Below are 8,356 nucleotides of genomic sequence, written 5' to 3' on the forward strand. Positions count from 1 at the left end.
AGTAAAACCACAAGCACTTAGAAGCCGGTGATTACTTAACTGATGCTGGCCATTTAAAGGTTTAATGGCTGACCAGGCATTAAAATTATTTTCAAAGTATTTGTGGACAACTTCCACTCAACCATCTCTTTTTAGTCTGGTTTACCATTTTATAATAGCAGCTGTTAAATCCCAGCATGCCTCACTGTGGTCGCCTTGTTTAAAGGACAGTGTCCTTTTGTTTAATAGTAACGGTGTGAGCTTGCAGATCTTAACGCTCCTAACTGGAATACGCGTGGTGAGAGACAGCAAGAGAACTGAGGTCAAACAAATCACCAGGGGCCTCCTGTATAAACGGTGCGTACGCACAAAAAATGTTGCGTAAGCCCGTTTCCACACTCACATCATGATGTATAAAACCTAAACTTGGTGTATAGTCACGCACATTTTCACGCTAGCTAAATGCTTGGCATTCACAAGTTCACTGCTCGGTTTTGCAAACTGGCAGCACCCAGCGTCAAAGCAGTGCTACTGTTCCAGTGTGGTTTCCTTTTCTTTTTTACATCCACATCCCTGACGCGGCTTTATAAACACACTGAAATTAACTGCATATTGTTTATTAGTTTAAGGCATCTGATTGTAATTGACCTGTAACAATATAATGGCCCACAGAATGGCCAAACTATTCCAAATACCATAGCTGCTTTAGCGTTGTTCCACTCAATGCACCACTCAGACTATTTATTCCACTGTATCTGAGTGTGCAATCTGATCGGAAAGAGAATTATCGGTATACAGCATCAAGCACACGCTGCCTCAGCCATGCTGCCTATTTGAACTGCTCTCATTCGGCAAAAGCATCAAAGCCTTTCCTGTACGGACTTCGCGGTTCAGAAACCGTTTCATCCCAAGAACTATAAACGCACTCAATCAGTCCATCAAGTGCTCCTTGTAGAACTGTTTGTACTTACAAGAACAATTACCTCACTGTAAACTTGCGATAGTTATAATATTGCACAACCTGCGCCACTTTATAAAGCACGTATTTGCTGACGATATCATTTTAAAATGACATGCAGCAAAATATGTTTATTACATTATACAGTTGAAATGTTAACATCATTGAAATAATCTATATTGTTAATAATTAAATATGTGAGGACACGGTGTCACAGCACTAGCTAGTTCAGGGATTATTCTGCCCTGTGCTGTATTCTTGCTGGGGCAGGCCCAACACTTGAAGGACAGATGGATAGAATAATTAAACATGTACTACAAAGATATTTCAATGTTCCTTAAAAGTTTTGAAGAATTGGAGTTCTAAGCTTACAGATGGCTTAACATCTATTACAGAGCTGATTGTGTGGTGATTGGTTACTTGGAGAAAGAAAAGGAAGGACAGGAATTTGAGGTTAGTATGTTTGAAAGAGACAGTACTGCTGCAGTAAATTATTTCATTGAAGGTCGCGCATGGCGCAGCAAGCATCTTGTGGAATGTAGGAACAATCTGTGGACAGGGTGCCAGCTCATCACTATCACTGCGCCACCGTGTTCCCATGTTTAATACATGCTTTAACTCCTATCATCATGAAAATGATGTCAAGTATATATCTCAGTATTTTAATTATTCAAAGAGCTGTGATATCATGAATATAATGGATTCTGTGTCCTGTCGGAGGAAGAGAAAGCCTGTTTAAGAAGCACGTAGTGATTCACACACAGAGCACAAAGAAGATCAAATACAAAACAAAGCATTTAATGTGTTACTTTAGTTATGATGGTATTTGAGAAACTAGTAAATTAAACGATTTTAAGTTGAAGTTTATGATGTTCTACTTTAATGACAAAATAAACTATGTGATTAAAGTGGAAATTTCAAGATTAAAGTTGACATTTCGAGCTTTTTTCTCCCTGTGTCCCTATTTTTTTTTCTTTTCTCTATACCCTAATAAGCTTTCATATGACACTCAGACAGTGGGCTACGACTTGCCTTTTCATGACAACTTCTTTTTTATTTTGGGCACTGTGCGACTTTGTGAACTTGAGCTTTCGAGTTTCTCCAACACTCTATGTCACTCGATCAACTTCCTTTTGGTGATTATACCACTGTTTAAACCAACAAATAGTAAGTTTTTCTTTGCCTCCACTTGGTATTCGCTGAAATTCTTTTATTTCCCCCCGTGCTTTTGCCATTGTCTTTTCACAGAACTCTGAGCTTAAGGGCTATTTATACTGATTTGCATATTCAAAGAGGTGTAATTCTGGGAGGAGTTTGGGTGGGGCAGCAGGCGCGTGTTACATGCGTTACTTTTAATGCTGACCAGGATTTATGGAGCGGAAGAACGTGGAAGTTGGACAGCACACAGATTTATGCATCCGAATTTTTTTGTGCGTAAGTACATTTCTGCTTTTGTCTGTATGCCATGTTATAGTGTGAATTCTACGCACGCCGTTATGCATGATGCCACAGGACCAGATAATATTTACCCTCAAGTTCTTAAGGAGGCCAGAGAGTACCTATATAAACCCTTGATGCATATTTTTAGGAAGTCACTGTGCACTGGGGAAATTCTGGAAAATGGCAGATATTGTCCCATTATATAAAAAGGGTGACTGTCCAGATATAAGTAACTATAAGCTTAACATTGGAAAATTAATGGAAGGAATTGTTAAGGAAAAGATTGAGCAGCACATGGCAAGTACAGGAGTTTTTCTGAATAGTTCAGAAGAGGGAGGTCGTGTTTTACTAACATCCTGGAATTCTATGAGGACACAACAAAAAGATATGATCGAAGTGAAGCATATGATATTATTTATCTTGGCTTTCAGAAAACATTTGATAAGGAGCTACATGAGAGGTTGGGCATCAAACTAAAAAAAGTGGGAGTTCAGGGTGATGTTTTTAGATGGGTGCAGAATTGGCTCAGACACAGGAAGCAGAGGGTGATAGTGCGAGGAACCTCATCAGAACTGGCTGATGTTAAGAGTGGTGTTCTACAGGGGTCAGTGCTAGGGCCGCTGCTATTTTTAATATATATATATATATATATATATATATATATATATATATATATATATATATATATATATAAATGATTTAGATAAGAATATAAGTAACAAGCTGGTTTAAGTCTGCAGATGATACCAAGATAGGTGGATTAGCAGATAATTTGGAATCTGTTATATCATTACAGAAGGACTTGGGCATCATACAGGCTTGGGCAGATTTGTGGCAGATGAAGTTCAATGTCAGTATTACACATAGGAAGTAAAAATGTTAGGTTTGAATACACAATGGGTGGTCAGAAAATTGAGAGTCCACCTTATGAGAAGGATTTAGGAGTCATAGTGGACTCTAAGCTATCAACTTCCAACAGTGTTCAGAAGCCATTAAGAAGGCTAACAGAATGGTAGGTTATATAGCACAATGTGTGGAGTACAAGTCCAAGGAGGTTCTGCTCTACCTTTATAATGTACTGGTGAGGCCTCATCTGGAGTACTGTGTGCAGGTTTGTTCTCCAGACTACAAAAGGGACATAGCAGCACTAGAAAAGGTCCAGAGAAGAGCGACTAGGCTGATTACAGGGCTACACAGGATGAGTTTTGAGCAAAGATTAAAAGAGCTGAGCCTATACAGTTTAAGCAAAAGAAGATTAAGAGGAGACATGATTGAAGTGTTTAAAATTGTGAAGGGAATCAGTACAGTGGATCGAGACTGTTATTTTAAAATGAGTTCATCAAGAACACGAGGACACACCTGGAAACTTGTTAAGGGTAAACTTTGCATAAACATTAGGAACTTTTCCTTTACACAAAGAATGATAGACACTTGGAATACGTTACTAAGTAGTGTGGTAGACAGTAAGACTTTAGGGACTCGACTTGATGTTATTTTAGAAGAATTAAGCGGATAGGACTGGTGAGCTTTGATGGGCTGAATGGCCTATTCTCGTCTGGATTGTTCTGATGTTTCTGACTACCAGTGAGGCACATCTGGGATGGGCAGCCATGTCTTAGCAGCTCATGAGCTCTGAAAGACAATCTCGAAGTCCAGTCTGAGGGCCCACATGGCTGCAGGTTTTGTTCTACTCAGTTGAACTGAATTGATTGCTGTTATGTGTAAGCCAGAGTTTCCCCTCTCTCTTACGCTTAAAATTCCCTTTTATTAATATGTTTTGAGTCATTGATTGTTAATATTGTTATTTATTTTTATCATTTGCCTAGTTATGTAATCTAGCCACTGGTAGTCAAACCAGCCCAACTTGCCGCTGGTCCCAGGCCCTAATCAATTGAACAGGTTGCTGTCATGTAGGGCATCCAGCTGCAAAACAAAGCCAAACCCTTAATGATGGAATCAAACCAATCAGCTTTGGAGAATGCTATGGTACACCTAATAGGCCTGACCCCTCTGGAAAATGAGCGAGGGCTCCTGGACCATGGGCATGTTTTGCTAAAGAAATTGGTCCAGAAGAAGAAGAAGACAAGGGAGGGAAAAGAAAATGGTACGTTAAAGGCAAGAGTGGGGACACTGAATGTTGGGACAATGAGATTTGATGGAAAGGAGGAAAGTGGGAGTGTTGTGTGTGCAGGAAATGAGATGGAAGGGGAATAAGGCAAGAGAATTGGGAGGAGGCTTTAAGTTGTAAAATGGAGCAAATGAGCAAGGGAGAAATGGTGTAAGTATGGCACAGGGAGAAACTATTGGGCATGGCCCGGAGTTATGATGATGTTTGTTACTTACCTAATAATGAAGCAATAGAAACAACATAAATACCTGGATAGATGTGCAAACGATCAAATCGCATTTGGTGTTGGAAATGGTCGCCTTCTTCTTGCTAACACAGATGGACACGATCCACCCTCATGCTTAATAGTTGGAGACGTGTTCTTTTCTTGGAATTCAGCACTCCCTTTTCTCCAAACATACTTTTGTTGTTTTGACTTCATCTGTCCACAGGACTTGTTTTCCAAAGTGCATCAGGCTTGTTTAGATGGTCTTTTGCCAACTTCAGGGGCTGAATTTTGTGGTTGGGATGCAGGAAAGGTTTTCTTTTGCTGACTGTATCATGAAAGTTATATTTGTTCAGGTGTCACTGCATAGTACACCAGTGCACCACCACCCCAAAGTCTGCTAACTCTTCCTGAAAGTCTTTGACAGTCAAACCAGGAGTTTTCATTTGCCATTCTAGCAATCCAATGAGCAGTTCTTTCAGAATGTTTTCTTGGTCTTCCAGACCTCAAATTGACCTCCACCGTTTTTGTTAACTGCCATTTCTTATTAACATTACAAACTAAGGAAACTGCTACCTGAAAATGCTTTAATGATAAGCCACTACATTAGGGACTCAGGCTGCCCTAGAGTATCTTTATCTGGCCAGGTTCATTAGGATTTGGGCCTGTTTGGTGATTATATTCTGGAGGCCATTTTGTGTTGTTATATTACAATAGCTAGGCAGTGTATTTATTAGGCAAACACATACCAAACATAAAACTCAAATACCAGTGCGGTACCCAATGCCAGATTAAAACCCCCACAGGCTCGTGGGTGACTTGAACAGAACTCCCCCTCTGATCACGAATGGCAAGTATTCACAATGGATGTCTGCTCCAGTACACTGTACTATGAGTCTGCTGCTGTGTTTAAAATGGAACTTTTGTGTACAGGTGACAATACTACTACAATATTATAATAGGTTTCTTTTAACTGTTTCAATGCTGTCTACGCAATTGCACTCTTTGACAGGTGGAAGGAGATTTAAAGCTCCATCCAGATACAGCGACATCAGACTTCCTCTTGCACTCCATGTTGTCCAAGCCCCATTTGCATTAAGGGCAAGTTAAACGACGCTAATACAAAACCAAAGGACACACACTTCTCATCTCTCAGAAGATCTCAGTAAACCACTAGACTCTAAATTTCCAGGTTTCACGGGACTCCATGCAAAGATGCATTGTGAATCTATGGGCTTCATTTTGTTCCCACAAGTCTACCAGACGCCAAAGGCATGCTGTCCCAGAATGGTAAAACCTTCAAATAATAAAAGATTTTTATTTTGCATGTAGGCATGATAACAGCACAAAGTGAACACTGAAAAGGTAACAGCCCCCTATGCTATTAGTGGTGGTAGTTGACTTTCTTTAAACAGATATCACATTTTTTCAGGTCTAAAGATCATTCTAGCCATGTCATATTTGTGTCCAGAACATCTGTTTTATGGTCACTTGTGAAATTTCCTCAATTTCACTCCTATTGAACTTGAAACGGCTGCTGTTCCTGATCCACCTGGCCATTGAGTATCAGTCACTAAAGCTCTAGGCCTTTTTTGGGAGGGGGGGGGGGGGGGGGGGGGGGTTGTTAGTTTTCTCTTTAAGATGTTATATGGCTTCTCTTGTTTCAGACCCTTAAAGCATTCAAAATTCTTCAGTAATAGCTATTTGCTTCTTGCCTTACTGTTGCAAGCCACTAGCATGGTCTTTCCATCACATTCACTTCCTCTCAAGTTCTTCACAGTCTACATTGACCATTTTGCTAAACTTCACACTGAGGAGTTGTCAATTTCTGTATCACCTGAGTTCCAGATCTATTTTGGAAAAACTTCTTCCTCAAAATTTTCAGACACACACTCAAAAAATCCTTGGCTCGTCTGCTTAGTCCTGGGTATGAAAGATGGGGTAAGGTGACCATCATACAAACTCAATACTCCGATGCTCCAGCAGCACCCTGTCACAAACACAAGTGCTTAGTCTCTGCTCCATTTTGAAGTGTTGGGAGCCTGGCGACTGAATGCCCACCTGGCTGTTTTAACATCAGGACTTCCCAAAGGACACCAATTTGTGTTCAGAACATGCACTACAAATTTTGCTGCACAATCCAAGAGAATATGTTTTTTTCACAATAAATTCCTGGAGTGGCTCACTTTAAACCACTAAATATGTTAAGACTATATATATTTCATATTGTATGTGTTACATATTTTGAAGAGACATGTGTTGGGCTCTAATCACGACCACGATGAGTGAAGAAGGTGCCTTGAGGTGGACTGCTAATCTGAAAATCTCGGAGGTCTCTACCACCCACTCAATTTGTATTAAGAACTCATAGAAAATGGGTGAACTGAAAATGCAATCTCCTGTGCTGTTAAGTCACCAGACTACAAACCTCATCGCTTATTCTGTTTATAAGGTTTGTCCCGTGTGGCAGTCCAATGTCCCACTGACTTTATTCTGAAATGGCACTTTTCTTGGCAGACGTGCACAAAGGTCTGTGGCAGTAAATTTCAAGGCACCATGTAGCACACTCCCTCGTGCACACTCACACACCCCAGCCCGCCTATCCCAGTTCTACAGGTCTGCTTATTCCAGCTTAAAGCCCACAGAAGGCTGGAGTTTCTCCAAGCAGCATTATGAAAACGGAAAGCCGTTGGTGGAGCTGACATGTAAAGATTGACCATCATAAGACGAGGAACCACACAAGCAGTGCAGGACAGTTTCATGAAGCTGAAGCTGGTTAGCACAATGTTGCTTTTCAGTCAAGATATTTTGAAATGTGCATACACAGAATGCGATATTAAAATTAAAAAAAAAATGGACTAGCCACACTTTAACATTCATGCCTTTGGGGTAGGGTGGGCATACCACAGAAGTTTGGAAAACCCACCCAGACACTGGGGGCTGGAGCTATCAGAGTAAGCAATGTGCTGCAGTGGCTAGCAACACCAACACAAAACTTCATCTTAACAACAGCAGCCATTTACTCCTGACTGTGATCATTTCTTTCAATTTAAATTTCAGAAAAATGTCTCTAGAGCTAAACAACTAGTTTGGGCTGGGAAATCCACCACATCACTAACACAACTAGGCAGCACAGCCTCCGAAAGCGGGCTGATCCCCAGAAACATCTGAGCTACCACTGGTGGCATCAAGAACTTTCCTTGTTTAACACTTCCACCTGCACACAACCAAAGCCCCAGCTGTCATAACTCTTGCCACGCATCAACACCTGCGAACATTCTTGGCTTTACGGCTGAATTATTCTTAAAGTATTAAGATTTTTGTTCCAAGTTTTCTCTGGAGTAGACCACCATTGTATGCTGTTGGGGAAGACATGCTTAAATTATCTAAATCAGGGGTAGACAACGTCGGTCCTGGAGTGCCACAGTATGTGCAGGTTTTTGTTCCAACCCAGTTCCTTAACGAGAACTCAATTATTGCTGATGAAGCACATATTGCTTAAGTGACATTTTAATGCTTCATTTTAGTGGTCTCGCTTGTTAAGGTTCTCCAACCTTAATTGTTATTTCAATCTTAAACTGCTGCATTCAGTGTTTTAATTGCTCCTTATTAGCAATAAGATGTAAAACAGGGGTAGGCAATGTCG

Source organism: Erpetoichthys calabaricus, chromosome 12, assembly GCF_900747795.2.
Source record: "Erpetoichthys calabaricus chromosome 12, fErpCal1.3, whole genome shotgun sequence".
Taxonomy (NCBI): Eukaryota; Metazoa; Chordata; class Cladistia; order Polypteriformes; family Polypteridae; genus Erpetoichthys; species Erpetoichthys calabaricus.